Source organism: Macaca fascicularis, chromosome 7, assembly GCF_037993035.2.
Source record: "Macaca fascicularis isolate 582-1 chromosome 7, T2T-MFA8v1.1".
NCBI classification, from domain to species: Eukaryota; Metazoa; Chordata; class Mammalia; order Primates; family Cercopithecidae; genus Macaca; species Macaca fascicularis.
Genome location: NC_088381.1, coordinates 58961936 through 58978937, shown reverse-complemented (window position 1 = coordinate 58978937; position 17002 = coordinate 58961936). Strand labels below are relative to the sequence as shown.

Below are 17002 nucleotides of genomic sequence, written 5' to 3'. Positions count from 1 at the left end.
ATTCTTCTGCATCTTCTAAATGTGAATTCTTTTTCCTTATTCTGCTATATATTTTCACTGGTCCCTGGTTGATTTTATCCTCTTTACGTTTTATAGGTATTAAGACAATACTGTTTCCAGACTTAGAAACAAAGTCTATTAACAGAGCGTGTTAGTAGATTTCCATTTGTTCCTCCCTGTCCACTCGTATGCATTACCATTTCAGTTCTCACAACCATTCTAATTCTTGCTTTCCAGGACACCCTCTATTGGTGTATTGCCAATGGAGATGGCCAGGAGTCTTTGTAATTTTGAACCAAGGAAATAATAAAAAGCCACCATAAACATCTGCTGGCAGGTTCCCATTGTCGACCCTCTCCTACAATACTTTATTTGAAAGATATAGTCCTGCCAACGTATGCAGAGCCTGTTTTCCCTGCTGTCTACTTGTTCTGAGATGCTAAAAAATGGTAACTGTGAGAGGCATATCCTGTAAAACAGAGGTCTGATTGCCTCACAGATGAACATCAATGAATAATAGAAAAAAAGAGTTGTGGCTGGGCGCGGTGGCTCACGCCTGTAATCCCAGAACTTTGGGAGGCCGAGGCAGGTGGATCATGAGGTCAGGAGATCAAGACCATCCTGGCTAACACAGTGAAACTCCATCCTACTAAAAATACAAAAAATTAGCCTGGCGTGGTGTTGGGCACCTGTGGTCCCAGCTACTCGGGAGGTTGAGGCAGGAGAATGGCGTGAACCCAGGAGGCAGAGCTTGCAGTGAGCTGAGATCGCGCCACTGTACTCCAGCCCTGGGCAACAGAGCGAGACTCCGTCTAAATAAATAAATAAATAAATAAATAAATGCTGTGTTTTATTTCATGTATTTTGGTACAACTTTTGGTTTTGGAGAAGGTAAATTGAGTCTTTCTTTTTTAAAAAAAAAAATACATGTATAGTTTCAGGAAACAAAAGGAAATTGTAGCATGAGAGGAAAAATAAAGAATTTACTCAGTTCACCTCCATGTGCTTTATTGTGTGTGTTCATTTTCCCCAGATATCTGTGAGAAGCCCAGAAGGGCTGCACTGTGGATGCCTAGCCAGAGGCATTCTGCACTGCAGACCCCTGCTATGTGATGGCACACAACTCTTCTCTGCATCCTACTCTATCTGGATTCCTGTCTTAACAATACTGAATTTTTCACTGCAAAAGTACATATCTCTTATATCTTTTCCCAATTATTTTCATTTCTTTATTTTTCTCTTGAGTCTTTGGAAAATTTAATGGCAAAGTGTTCCAATTCGTTGATTTATATGTTTTTGGAGTTCACAAACTAGCAGACTTCAGCTAATATAGTTTATAGTAAGTTTAAGAACACACTGCACTTAATCTGATTTCTTTAGGAATGTCTCAATCCCATGTAGTGCTGGTGTGGCTGTTAATCATGGTATCAAACTCCAATCTCAGACACAGGAACAAGCATTTGACAATCATAGTGCTACATCTCAGGGGATACAGTGATATTTTCAGATACGGGTGTGTGACTTTTTCCCAGGCCAATCAAAGTTTTCCTTGACACAGTTTTGGGGAAACTTGAGGTTTTTCTTTTCCTTTAGGAGTATGAGCTAAAAGCAAATAGGCCTAGAGCATCTGATGACTATCTTGTCAGGTGCTACTTTGAAAGCCTGCATACGGTAAGAAAAATTGAGGCCAAGTAAACAAAAGGCAGACAAGTAAAGCTGTAGACTACATAAAGCTGATCACATTATTTGAGCTCAGAATTGAGCCATGCCTGAAGCTAAATCTGTTCTCCAGAAATATCCAGTTATGTGAGCCAATAAATTCTTCAGGCTAATCTATTCTATTCCATAAAACCAAGAAAACTGTTTATTTCATCCAATTTGCCATTGCTGCCTATTGCATTCTGTAACTAAGTGATGCACTTTCCACCTCTAGTGTGAACACTATACTCATCCTATAGTCTCCCTTTTTCATGATTCTATACTGTAGTTTCATCATGAAAGTTTATAAATGAAATGAGAGACTTCCAAGCATTTTCATTTAGTGTATCATCTTCAAAACCAGAAAATATTTCCCGGAGATGTTAAATGCTTCTTTTCTCTATTACTGAATCTTTTCCAATATCTGTTTGAGATTGGAATGTCAAACAAATACAGCTTGTTGTTTTTGTTGTTCATTTAAAAATAGTGAATATTACATCTTGGGATTATAAGGTTTTCCTCCCCCACAGATTGTACATAGGTATTCTTACTTTGGTCTTTTAGGCATGGATGAGCAATATCGCAGGGAGAGTTCAGTTGGATGAAAGTTTGTAAAATTGGGGATCCAGTAAGTGGTAGAATAAAAAGAGTTACAAGGCCGGGCATGGTGGCTCACACCTGTAATCCCAGCACTTTGGAAGGCCAAGGTGGGCAGATCAGTTGAGGAGTTCGAGACCAGCCTAACCAACATGGTGAAACCCTGTCTCTACTAAAAATATAAAAAATTAGCCCGGTATGGTGGGGGGCACCTGTAATCCCAGCTACTCAGGAATCTGAGGCAGGAGAATCACTTAAACTCAGGAGGCAGAGGTTGCAGTGAGCCGAGATCATACCACTGCACTCCAGCCTGGGTGACAGAGTGAGACTCTGTCTTAAAAACAAACAAACAAACCACACACACAAACACAAAAGAGCTACAACCACAGGAATCATAGAAGGTGGATTGGATTATTTCCTCAAGTTTTTATTTTATTGTGTTTATTATGGTAGCCAAGTGACCAGAGGCACTACTCCCACTTCTCAAGCTACCAAAATTCGTGCCTAGTAACTGGTTATCTCCAGCTTTACTTAGCACATTTCCTATATAAAATATTAGCTAAAATTGATCATTATCAGTGCATCCTGATTTTTGTGGAGTTTGGTACTAGGTATCAGATATATATTTTTTCTATTCACCTGGTCAGAAGCTATTATAACAGTCAGTCATGGTTTCCCTAAGAAAGGAGTTTTAGTAGACACCTTATAAGGAGCTGCTGCCTACTCAAAGTTCACATCTGTGTAACTCTAAATGGAATTGATTAGTTCCTCTTGAGTCCCTTCTTGATTACACTGTATTTTGATAAAATTTCTTATTTCTGATTTGCACATTATACCTTTTCCTAGATATTTGCAGTGTTATAAATGGTTTTCTATTATTATACTCTAATAATAATAAAAGAATAAGAAGTTATATTTCAATTTCAATTTTAGAAAACAATAGTAGCTAAATGGATATATGGCTATCCAAAGATTGCTGCCTTAAACCTGAAGTAGTGTGATCAGATTTCTTATGAGTAGTCTTGCCAAAATTATAAAATATAACAATACAACTTATTTGGTAGATTTTTATGAATAATATCTCCTTTTCCCACAATCTAAGACCTGAATTCAAAAACATAGTCTTCTAGCACTTTAAATAAAATCATTTTTCTTCTTTGTCTTCCCTTTTATTATTCTACTTTTTGGATACAATTACTTATATATTAGTCATAAGTGCTTCATCACATAATGTGACATAATTGGCAACTCATTGAAGACATGGGAATTTTCCCTTGTCTGCAGAGTAATAGTTTCTTATAATAAGAAACACATGTGAGGATTTTTTTATAAAACTATGTCTAGAATTGGGATCTTTCCCAGGAGAGCTTCCAGGTGTTTATCTAAGCATAATAGGCCAAATTACTACCTTTTAGAGTCTGGGAAACAGAAATAGTATTAAAAAGTATAAACGTGACTGGACAGCCTCATAATTCTAAAATGAACTTGGAAACTGGAGAATCTTGAATGAAATTAATATGCTGGAACTATGGACTTGAATTTAATGTGAATTTCTATTTGTTAATCTTCAACCACTGCTATTGTTCTCTGGTCTCTTTTCACATTTGGCTCCTCCTTGTTGCTTGTTAAACGTAAATGTTCCTGTCTAACTTAGTACAAATGTTCATAGCAGGCCTGTAATCTCAAATCTCAAATCATTTAATATAATTGCACTAATTCAGTATGCACCACTTAAATTCACAATGCTCACTTAGATCCTGATTCAGAAAACTCCAAATAGTAGCCATGCTCACTTGTGATAGAAAGCTTATTTGTAAACTTGTCTTTTCCTCCTTAGACGAATAAACTAAATTCTTCAAGATTCTCAAAAAGAAAATCTGTGGTGGCAGCCATTTATCTATTGTCTTTCGCCCCAATCCACTCTTCTATACTATATTTGCAATTCTGGGTCTTGGAACATGCTTCTTTGCCAGATGACTTTATGTTAGGTTCTGCCAATAGGGATGACTAGGAGGATCTTAGAAGGGAAGAGGAGGAAGAGAATTTATTTTTCTTTTCTGTGTATTGTTCTTGCTAGTGTCACCTCAGTAGTAGCACAACTTACTTCCCAGCAGCAAAAATTAGTTCTAGACTCCAAATTCATTCAGGACTCCCAGAACTTTATCATCAGAGGCCTTCAGAGTAATTGCAGCTGCAATAAAGGAAGTCTGTCCCCTTCTCAGATGTCTGAGTTCCACCTCAACAGGGCCCTGCCTCCTAAGTTCTATATTCTGATAACCCCAAATACTTTCCTTTTTCTCCTCACTTCTATGGGTGGTAACTGATTCTTTGTGTGTGTGTGTGTGTGTGTGTGTGTGTGTGTGTGTGTGTCCATGTATGTTTCTGGGTTCCCTGTTTCCTCTTTTTTCTTTCAATACTCCAATTCTTGTGTAATCAATTCTCTATATTAAATTCTCTCCGTTAAAATACCTATTATGTTTCTACCTTCATAACTACAGCCTAAGTAATACATTATTAGTAGTAGTCCTAGGGAACAGACCTTCAAGCAAGGATGGGATACTGGTTTTCAGCTATTTTTCTACAAAATATTTTGCCTCCAATACCAATTTTCAAGGCCGCCAGAAGAAGATTGCTTTCACCTGGCAGGAACAACAGTAGATTTTAACAGCCTTGCCCCAAATTGATTTTGATTCTCCTGATCTCTGCCATAATATCGTCCTCAGAGAACTTAATCATCTTGACATTCCACAAACATCACCCTGGCCCACTACTATGATGATATCACTCTGATTGTACCTTATGAACAGCAATTAACCAGTACTTTAGATATCTTAGTGAGACACATGTTAGACAGAGGGCGGGAGGTAAAACCCACAAAAATGCAAATGCCTGTCCCCTCAATTAAGTTACTCAAGGAAACTTCAAACATCTCAAGTACAAATAAATGCCCAATAAAGCCTCTTGCAAGCTGCAGCAGGAGAATCACAGTGAAGACTGGGACAATTTTGGATGAAAGCTATGCCCTCTTTAGTAGATTCTAGAGCTAGAATCATCTGTCCACTTACTTTTATAACTAGCAGCTCTGAAATTGTTGGAGCTATCTTGTTATATGGTAGTCTTTCTCCTACCTTTCCTCAAAAAAAGAGTTTTCCTTGTGGGTGCTTTTTCACAGCACAAATGATTATGTGTCCCTTGCTCTGCTAACATACTGAAACGGAAGCTATATAGCTGTAAGAAAGAACCTGACTTGATTGAGAATTGATAATTTGCCATGTCCCAGCAAGCGGCCACACAATTCCACTTCTCTATCGGGACTTGGTTAAGACTGATTCAGTATAAAGAACAAAATGTACAATCTGACTACCTTCTAGTACATACAGCTTTCTTATCTCAACTTTTTCTGGTGCTTTTGAAGGGCTTTTCCTTCTTAATATTTTATGTATAGTTTAACAGAAACTTTAAGATGGGATCTGAACTGTTTTAATTCAAACTGCCATCTTCTCCAAAGCTGGTGTGTGTAATTTTTTTAATGAAAGGAAAGCCATATTCTCAAATTGTGTTGCATCAGGTCATCATCTGCCAGTGATACTTTCATGGGATTATGTAAAATCACAAGCAATTGATGTAATAGAGACAAATTAGACAAAAGCTGTTTTTGAAGCAGATATATAAAGCATCAAGGTGTAGGCATCAGTTTGTCTCTCTCTTGAGAAGGTAATGAACACTGAAAATATTACTTATTTTGCTTTAAAAAAGAGAACCACCAATAATAAACTAAAAATAATTAATAAGCAGTATACAAATTAATAAGCATACAAATCCTGCTTTTATTTTTAGTAGTTGGCTTTTAAAGCCAAACATTCTACCACTACCTCGATTTCTGCCTAGAAAGAGTAAAGATGAAAAATCTGGTTTTCTGTCACTCCTTCCCTTGGATGACATTAAATAAATTACTAGGGCTCTATAAGCCAATAGTTGCACTGTTAAAATAAAACAAAGGTTCTTCTGGATTAGGAACTGTTCCTGAGGGTTTGTCCATTTGTGGATTCTTGTTAAAAGCAAGTAATCAATAAATACTACGGATTCTGAGGCCAAATCAGTGGCTGTTGCTGGTTAGTTTCTTCTCAGAACTAACATCATTGATAGCATTTGAAATAGATGGATAATACATTGATTCCTTCTAAAGGTCAATGTACTAACAATCAGTAAGCCCTAAACGATCACCGACATGTCTCAATCAACGCTCTAGGCACTTTGAAGGTACAAAAACGTTTCTAAGAAATCAGTTTAATCTCAAGAAGATTCCAGTCTAGGCAACAAAAAACAACAGATGACTGGAAATAAATACAAGACATGGATGTTTAGGAGCCACAAATGTGATGTTGATTGTCTAAGTTCCATATTCTGCTCACTGCAGGTTGCTGTTGCAGCATCTCTCTTTTCAGCTAAAACCTCTCTGGTTCAGCAACTCTTCTTGCTATATCCATGCCCCCTCCTAAGTGCTCTTAGCTAGTTCTGTGATTCTGACACCCCTTTGCAAATCGAAGCAATCTGTGAAGCTCTTCTAGGCTTGCACTAACAAACACAAGCCTCTCAGTGCTCAGCGAGTGAGTCATCTCACTATCAAAGTGACTTACCCAGGTAGGCCAGGATATGGGGCTTCTTTCACAGAAGTACACCATAATCTAAGCCCTAAATTCTATTAAAATTCTCCTCTCACCCCTATGATATGAAGAATATCTTATAGGCTCAGTGAGTGGGGAGTTAGGCCATGATTCATCAAATATTCTTTATGCCTGCAATTTGTTTAAAAAAAAAATTAAGAGATGGGGTCTTGTTATGTTGCTCAGGTTGGTCTCAAACTCCTGGGCTCAAGTGATCTGCCCACCTTGGTCTCCCAAAGTGCTGGGATTACAGGCATGAGCCACCATGCTCGGCCTTGTAAATTGTTTTTGATCGTGAACAATTACCAATAAAAAGGCATGCTCTGAGAAAATACATACATTCCTATATACTACATTGTTGTTACTAATTGCTATCTCAGAGATTTTATATATGTGTGTGTGTGTGTGTGTGTGTGTGTGTGTATATATACTGCTCATGGTGTTAGATTTAAAACTATATTTCCAACAGTTTTAATAACTTCGAAATAGTTTGGCTGACTTTTTTTCAATTCTGATGAAATTATCTTTTTTAAACCCATGAGGTAGCTGACAACTCATCCCGGGAGTAGATGTGTCGGCTCTGCTATTTCCTTATTTCTCTCTTGTGAATATATCATAGTACTATTTTTGAACAAAAATTTCTTTTTAAAAATCTTTTAAAGCCGACTGTCCATTTTTTGGAAAGCTGGTTCCATTAAGTTTAAGAAATATAATCCAAAGACCATTAAACCAGTACCAAGAAACTAGAGTGCATGCATATAGTGAAAGAAAAAATGAGGATGGGCCATACTCACTGGCATATAAATCCCGATCTTCTCATAGGTTACTTCACTAAGCAAGATGTGACCTCATGCAGGTATCAATGTCAATCCCTTTGTATTAGCAAAGCTAATATTTTCTTCCCACATTCCAGTGGTTTGGCTTGTATACTCCTGTTTAGAGGTCACTGTTCTCTTCTATGAGTCTTTTCAAGGCCTAAGCTTTTGAAATGCAATAGCCTGTTTTCTGCTAGAATATCCTTTCCACGAAGCATTAAATACACTGACAAAATAGGAGAAGGATCACAAGATGAAAAGAAGTTGTGCGAAAAACAACACATCCATTTATATAAAAAATGTTTTCGCACCTCTCTTGGATGTGGATGGGTGCCCAGGGGTAACGCTTTCTAGACAAGGGAAGAAGTGTGGACACAGACATTGGATTGGAGGTTATTGGGACATGTGAAAAGGATGGGGCTTCCCAATGGGAGAATATCGGGAGTCATGGTAGGTAAGATCAGTGGGGTAGGGAAGCTACACTGAAAATCAGACTGAGGAACCAGGTTTATTGGGATTGTTCCATGACCCTTACCCCATTCATTAATAGTGCAACACATAACCTGTTTCTGATTTGTTTCCTAAATAAGTTTTAAATCTATATATTTCTCTCTCTTTGGACACCATCACTCAAGCTACTGTCCCACTGCAATAGCCTCCAACTAGTCTACCAACACCCTTCCCCAGCATGATCTTCTAGCATCCGGCCCCTCGTTCTTTGCAGGCATGTCGTCTTATCTCAGTTGCTGGAGCAGCCCGGCTCTTCCTCCTACTCTAGGGGCTTTGTGTGTTATCTCTGCTGGAACACTCCCATCCTGTACTACCTCTACCATTCTTTAGACCTCAACTCAATACCAGTTCCTTTCTGAACATATTTTTTAACATCTTAAGTGAGTCATATTCCCTATTATGTAATCACAGCATCAGGGACTTACTGCAGTTATAATTGTGTTTTAGATACTTTGTTTTTTGTCTCCCACACTTGTATAAATGCTGTGGGATCAGGGATCATGTCTCTATTTTCTTACTATTTTATTTCTAGCACTTATCACAACATAAAGACACAGTAGGTGTTTGATAGTTATTTGCTGAATGGTGAATGCTGTTGCCAGTAGGTAGCCACTGTACCATCTTGATGGACAAGTGACAAGATAAAATAAGGTTTAAGATGTCTCAGCTGGGTGCAGTGGCTCAGGCCTGTAATCCCAGCACTTTGGAAGCCCAAGTCGGGCAGATCACCTGCAGTCAGGAGTTCGAGGCCAGATTGGCCAACATGGTGAAACTGTGTCTCTAGTAAAAATACAAAATGAGCCGGGCATGGTGGTGCGTGCCTATAATCCCAGCTACTTGGGAGACTGAGGCAGGAGAATTGCTTGAACCCAGGAGGCAGAGGTTGCAGTGAGCTGAGATTGTACCATTGCACTCCAGCACAGGAAAAAAGAGCAAAACTCTATAAAAAAAAAAAAAAAAAAAGAAAAGAAAAGAAAAGAAAAAAAAAGTCTTAATATCTCCAATAGAACAAAAAACAATATAAAAAATTTATCACCAAAAAATTTTAATATAACCACCTATGCAACTCTAAGAGGAAATTAAAATCAATTTTCACAATATATCGAAAAGAACAATAATGAAAACTTTGCATTTGATTCAATAAGACAAAGCTGTTGTCAGAGGAAAATTCATGGTTGTAAATGTTTTGCTAATAAACAAGCAAAATTTATATAAAATATATTACTTATCTAATTCAAGAAATTAGTAAAGAAATTTTTTGAAAAAGCTAAAGAAAAAATAACAAAGGGAAGATATAAGCACCTGAAGAAAAATACCTAAAGAAGCCATTTGTAATTTTCCACAAGTAAATTTGAGAATCTCTACAGTGATTTCTTAATAAAAGATAAATGATTAAAATGTACCCTAAGAGAGAAATTATAAGCAGATCAATTGTAAGTGAAGAAATAGAGACAGTTTCCTAAGAACCATCCACCTTCAAAAGTACAAATATTTTCACAGGAGAGTTACAGCAAAATGTTAGAATGTTTCCTTTCTCTTCTGCAAAGAAGGTGGTTAGGGTGATGAGAAGGATCTCAGACTGTAAGAGTAGCCACCTGTCCTACGTCAACTCTCTTTTGGAGGCTAGGTTGTCGTATTATTAAGAGAGCAAACAGGTCCTTTGAATTCCAATACAGTAACTCTTCTCATCTAAATAGAATGACCATATATTCTGATTTTCTAAGATAGCTCTTTTTTTTCCAGGGGTAATCTGAATTTTCTAGAAGTAGCTAGAGTTTAATATATAGTAATTATACAAACCTAACCATAAGTTATTGAACGTTAAGACCCACTAATAAATGACAATTCACCAGTTAAGGTGAGAACGTGATTACTGAAATGAATATATGCTCAATGTTCAGGTGTAGATATGCTATTTTAGTAGCTGAAGCCCACAGGGCATGTGTTGGTACGCTAAGCTGAGAAATTGTGGCCATAGGTCAGTAAAGATATAGGCACAAGGTGACATCAGCAAGGAACATTTCCAGCTGTATTACCAGATCACTTTCCCAGAGTTCAAAGATATTTGAAAGGTTTGAAAATATATCATTACACTTTTAACTTTCATGTCAAAATGTCTATAAATGATAATTTTTTAAAGACTTACTTTTTAAAAGCTTTGCCAAAAGAATTACATTTGTTAAAAGAGACATGACAATTTGTCTTTTCACTTATGAGATAAGCATGACTCAAGGCAGGAAGTATGACTTATAATATATTCAATCTAAGGAACTCACTTAGCTGTTGAGTCTGTAGTGTCTAGTGCTTCCATGAATACATTTCTTGAGATAAGATCACGTAAAATGAGGCTTGTTGCCAAGAACATGGGAAATCATACACTATACTGCAAAACTCAACCATGGTCACAGATCTTTTTGTTGTACTTATCGCTGTGTGAGCAAATGTATATTAACCAGCTCTCCAGAGAAGGTGCCTTGATTTATAGAATTTGTCAATATCCATGGTATAAATACTCCAAATATGGTTGATTAAAGTCTACCAACGTGATGTCACTGGGATAATTTGTGTCCAATCAGCTCCCACAAACTGGTGTGAGTCAGCTTCCAGTGCACCACAAATTCCAGATAAATTTTCATAATCTTTAAACTTAAATTTTCATTATTACAAACAAAACACAGAATTATCATAACATATGCTCTTTCTCCTTAAGCTCAAAATACTTTAGGAATTGGATGACATTTAATGTTTAGCCATTGTGAAACAAAACATCTATTTAGCCACAAAAGTCAATATATTAGTTTAAAAAGTTAATATGGAAGTTCTCAACCATGAGTAGGATATCCATATGTCAATAACATATCTGATCTTCTAAAAATTAAAGTAGATATAATTTTGATAATATTGATTTTTATAATTTTAATAAAAGTAAAGATGTTAGCATCAATTTGTTCTTTGTTAAAATGTACAACACACCAATTGTCTTATTTAGACATACAAATCTAATGTGCAATCTTGAAGTAGCATGTGAATGTTTCAAACATTGTTTTACAGGAATTTTCTTTTAGGGGGTAGACAGGGTCTCTATTGCCCAGGCAGGTGTGCAGTGGTGCGATCTGGGCTCACTGCAATTTTCACCTCCCTGACTCAAGCCTGGGAGGCTCCCACCTCAGCCTCCCAAGTAGCTGGGTCCACAGGTGCCCGCCACTATGCCTGGCTAATTTTTGTATTTTTCGTAGAGATAGGGTTTTGCCATATTTCCCAGGCTGGTTTCTAACTCGTGCACTCAAGCAATGTGCCTGCCTCGGCCTCCCAAAGTACTGGGATTACAGGCTTGAGCCACTGTGCCCAGCCTTAAACGACTTCTTTAAATTGACCCTTTTTCCCCAAAATTCCATAGTTGACCTAATTTAATGCTTTCTCAATGCTACAATTACTTTCTATGTTACATTTTCCAGAAATGGATGAGCACCACTTATTAGTAACCATGCCTTGTGTGGAATTACTTATACTTGTATCAATATCAATAATAAAGACAACAAAATGTGAAACTTTTAAAATTTACTGTTCTCTAATTCAGGAAGAAAGTTGTTGAGAAAAAGTATGTATTGCATTTTGGATGAGGTTCAGCAGGTAAATGAAAGTTAGATTGTTGAGTCTTCTTGAGTTCATGCTGTGGCTAAAAACCCCTGGGGACTGGGGAGTTGCTGTATGTAGGAATACCTATTCTTATGAGGGCTTCTTGTTCATAGAAGATGGAAGTTATTTTCTATTAGGTTGAGATGTGTATATTTTTTATGTTACAAATGGTCTTCCCTACTCAAGCTTGAGTAAATTGGACCATCACTGTGGTCCTTGGAGGGCAAATTTGAAAGCCCTTATTAATCCTGTAGGATTCAGTTGAAAGCATGGTCTTCAATGTACTTTACCTGAAAAAAAAAGGGGGAATTTAAAAAATGTGTTTCTCATATTTCATTTATTTAGTCATTCATCTGTAGATACATTCATTATGCACATATTCATTCATTCGATAAATAGTTACTGAATTACTGTGACTCGCTAGACAACGAGCAAGGGCTTGGTAGAGAGCTGGGAGCCAGAGGGACACAGTTCTGCCCTCATGCAACAGACAGACAAGTCATGAAGACAGCTTTTAAACAAACTATTTTAATTGTGATGATTACCTAAAAGAGGGAATGCACAGCCCTGTGGGGATGTGCAATAGTGGAGTCTGGCATTTTCTTGTTGCGGGGAGGAAGATCTCACTGGAGAAGTCACACATAAGCTGCGACACAAAGGACAATGCTTTTACATGAAATTTGTTTTCCTAACCCCTGTCTACATCAGAACTTCCCAGTGAAATTGGCAAGGACAAAATGAGCATGAAAGACAGCAAAAGCGTCCTCATAATTTTCATAATGACATACATACATAATATTCTACAAATAAAGGACATATGTGAATTTCCTCTCTAATGATTGAACAAGAACTCTGACCTTAACACTTGATTTCTACTGATTAACAACCCTCAGAAGTCAGAGGAGCCATCAATGATCATGGAAATCACTTTATAAAACCTCTCTCAATAACTAAATTGCTTAGAGACTCTCAAGAGGATGTTCAGAAACATTTAGAAGAATAAAAAATTGTGGAACAGGATGAGTTCTTCCAACAATATTGTTACTGAGTTCAGAAATAGGTAAAAAAAAAAAAAAAAAAAGAAAGAAACTGATCAAGTAAATACCATAAGCTATCTTATTACTGAAGTAATGTTTTAATTTTAAGAGTGGAAATACATACAAGCAGAAGGAAGAAATCACCCATATTCCACAATCAGAGACAACCCCTGGCTCCATTCTGGTGCGGATCTCCAGACTTTGTTCTTCCATATGTGTTAAGGACTGATTAAATGTAATATTATACACAATATCCCTGGCAAGACGAGAATGACGAAAAGTTTTGGCATCATGACTTTCCAGTTTCAATAATTTGTATTAGTTATTTTACTTTCTCTGCCATGCTTACCTCAACTATAAAATGGGGCTAAAAGTCATCACTGCATGATAAGATTGTGGCCAAATGAGCTGTTTTAATTCATGTAAATTGGTGTAGCGTAGCACTCACTCAGTAGGTGGCTGCTGTTCATCTTCTCTGTCAGTGGCTTTCAACTTACAGGTTGTGACCCACATTAAAATGTCACAACATTGATTTAGGTGTGGTGACCAGCATTAAAAAGGAACAGATAAGAGAAGAGAATAGAGGTTTCATAAAATTCCCATTACATGAAAAAAAGAAATGAAATAAGAAAAGAGAGTCTGGGTATTGTGAAACTCTACTTCAGGTGTGTGTCGGGGGGCAGGGTTGGGGGCTATGCACTATGTCACTAATTTCTTTCTAAGTATGGAACACTGTCAACAAAGCATGAAAACACTGTTCCGGATCACAACATAGCCCCTGCCCTGGAATCTACTTTTGCTCTCTCAACAACAGCCCATGGACACACTTCCCTATCGTTACATGTTCTTCTACACAATTCTGGTGATTGTACTTACTTACTGTATTTACTTATATAAATAGAGCTTAACTTTTTTGTAGGGGGACAGAGTCTCTCTCTGCTGTCCAGGCTGAAGTGCAGTGGTGGCATCTCTGTTCACTGCAACCACCTCCTCCCGGGTTCATGCCATTCTCCTGCCTCAGCCTCCTGAGTAACAGGGACTGCAGGTGCCCGCCACCACGCCCAGCTAATTTTTTGTTGTTGTTGTTTTTAGTAGAGATGGGGTTTCACTGTGTTAGCCAGGATGGTCTCGATCTCCTGACCTCACAATCCGCCTGCCTCGGCCTCCCAAAGTGCTGGGATTACAGGCGTGAGCCACTGCGCCCGGCCGAATAGAGCTTAACTTTTAAAATAAATCTCCTAATATTTTGGCCCAATGAGAGAATTATTTCTCAATATAGAAAAGTTCAAATTATTTGCAGATTCTGTAGCCTTTAGAAAGACAATTCATCAAGTACATTACTACACATGATTTAAATTGCATACTTTGGACGATGCTCTGTTTAAATAACTTCACAAGTCAGAAAAATATATACCATTTATTTTTTAGTAATGACTCCAGGGACTCAGAATAAATTGGATGCTTTAGGGAAAAAAAGGAAAAGTCTTGGATCAGCTTTGTTTAGCTACTGCACCTGGCATCACTGAGCAAGAGCTCAGGATACAATGCTTTATGCCGAGAACGCATTGACTTATTGCAGCCTCTCCACATACATTTTACTGTCATTTCTGCAATGCATATACGAATGTGGTTACAAAGCAAGGTCAACGTTGCTTTGGTATTTCTATTTCCCCCCGCTCTTTCTTTCCTCCTGTCTCTCTTCTCTCTTCTCTCTCTCTCTCCCTTTCTCTCTCTCTCTCTCTCAATGTGTGTGTGTGTGTGTGTGTGTGTGTGTGTGTGTGTGTGTCTCTTCTAAGGTCACAGTACAAAACCTAAGACAGCCAACATAGTAGTCAAATGCACAGGACTTCTCGCTTGATGGAAGCCCAAAGAAAGCTCTAAATAACTTTGAGTGTACATGTTTTTTCTCCAATACTGGAGGAGACTTAAAATCTTTTTGCCCTTCACAGACCTTGGTTCCTAATGAGTGTTCAATAAATATTTATTAGATTGAACTGCCATTATTGTCAGCAGTTATTTATTTAATGTGTTTCACAAATCTTGACTTCCATACATTTATAAAAGTATACATTTCAGATGGGCAAAGGTAAGTCCAGCAGTAAAATAATTTCATTCACTCATTCAGAAAAGGTTTACTGAACTTGTACCCTTTGCTATGCACTTCTGTTCTAGGAAATAGAGATAGAGAGAAAGAGCAGTGAACCAAAAGGACGAATCACTTTTCTCTTGGGGTTGGATACTTCTTGAGGGGGCAGATAATAAACAAATAAGCAAATGTAAATAAAGTGAGTGGTGCTGGTAAGTATGGGACTGGTATCTTAAACAATCACCACCTTCTATTAATACTATCTCTCTTTCTTTTAAATATATTCAGGAAAAGCATACATATTCAGAGAGGAGTAGTTCTTTTCCTGCCCCTTGATGAACATTCCAGCAGGCTGAAGATTTTTCTACTCATTCTCAGGTAAAATCAAACAAATGAACAACGAACTAATAAATTAAGTCTTGTGATCCCTTGTGGTCACAAATAGAATCTCGGTTTAGTAGTTAGAATGTCTACTGTTTTGTAGGAATCAAATGAACTTGAATCCAAACCAAACCTTTTCCAACCCCTCTCAGCTGGAGCTGACGGTGGGCTGGCCAGTTGCAATGGTGGGAGGGTTTGGATAGTACTCTCTTTTTTCCTCATGGAGCCTCCCCTAACTCCTAACTTCAGTTTCAGGTCATCAGCACTGGTAAGAACTGACCACCATGTCATACCTCTTGGGCCTGGCAGATGGATGGTTCTAGCTGAGTCTGAGATCCTCGGCTGCCTCCCTCAGCCCTTGCTTCTCAGGCACTCATTGCTCCCAGGCAGCATTTCCGATGGCTGCTGCTTCTTGCACCATCTTCTTCCATACCTTCACAGCACATAGTCATGCATCATTGTTCGGATAAACCCTGGAGTGCAATGTGATCCCAGAGAAAATGCCTGTATCCTGCTGCCTAGGGCCACCTGAGATTTCTCAGGCAGGAGACAGACACTTCTAGACTGCAGGAAGTGCAAAGATTCCTCCATCACTAAGGCTGGAGATCAGAACATGAGGAAGATTCACAGTATAGTTACACGCCTGTCCCATACGGGGAAGATAAGGCCTTACCCAAAACCCTCTCTGACACCTTTGTATATTCTTTCTATGGCTGAGTCATGGAGCTATTTTCCCATATGTTCTTTTAAAATTCTCCCTAAGGTGTGGGACAGTGGGGATGGGTTTCACATTCACTCTGGTGATAGCCATTGTACTTATCCTGAGATGGGAGGAACCTATTTCAACACACTTAGAGGGTTGTGAAGAAAGACCAATTGGGTAGATGAAGAGAATGTGTCGTGGAGGAGGCAGGGGGCCATTTTATGTGGGGTGGTCAGAGAAGTTCTCTTTGAGAAAGTGAGAAGTGAGCAGAGACTCTAACTGAAGGGAGGAAGTGAGCCCTTTGGATATGGCTGGGGAAGAACATGCTAGACAAAAGGAATCAGGAGTGCAAAGGTCCTGAGGGAGGAGCGTGCTTGGCATGGAACAGCCAGGAGGTCAGGAGGTTGGAGCCACATGCAAAGAGGAAGAGAGGAAGGTGTTAAGTTACAGCAGTAGCAAGGAGACAGCTCATGCGTGGCTCTGTAAGCCATGGGAATATTCTTTGGATTTTATTTGAGTGACAAGAGAGTCCTTATCTATTTACTTTAATGGCACGAAAATACAAGAAAATAACTCTGTCCTTATAATTGAGTATAGAACATAATAAAATGTAATATTAATTGGGCCATCAGCTTAGCTGATCAGTTGATAGCCAAGAATCTTTATTCTGTATTCTTATTAACACAAAAAAGAGATTTATGACACAGTAAATGAATAAACAAATACTGCTAAGTTCAAGTGATGTGCTCTGTGGATTTTCTTTCATTAAAAACTAATCTTCCTGGAGGAAGACTCATCATTCTGATTTTGTGTGCTGTCTTTTTTTTAATTTATTTATTGATTTATTTATTTATTTGAGATGGAGTTTCCCTCTG

General features: G+C 38.0%; 1 long non-coding RNA gene across 1 annotated transcript; it reads right to left on the bottom strand.

Moving 5' to 3' along the window:
- Positions 1-11228: 11228 nt before the first annotated feature.
- On the bottom strand, positions 11229-15923 carry LOC141407224 (uncharacterized). Its single transcript, XR_012415254.1, has 2 exons — positions 15718-15923; positions 11229-12210 (listed from the first exon to the last, which is right to left on the bottom strand). It is a non-coding gene; the product is annotated as an uncharacterized lncRNA (long non-coding RNA).
- Positions 15924-17002: the final 1079 nt, after the last annotated feature.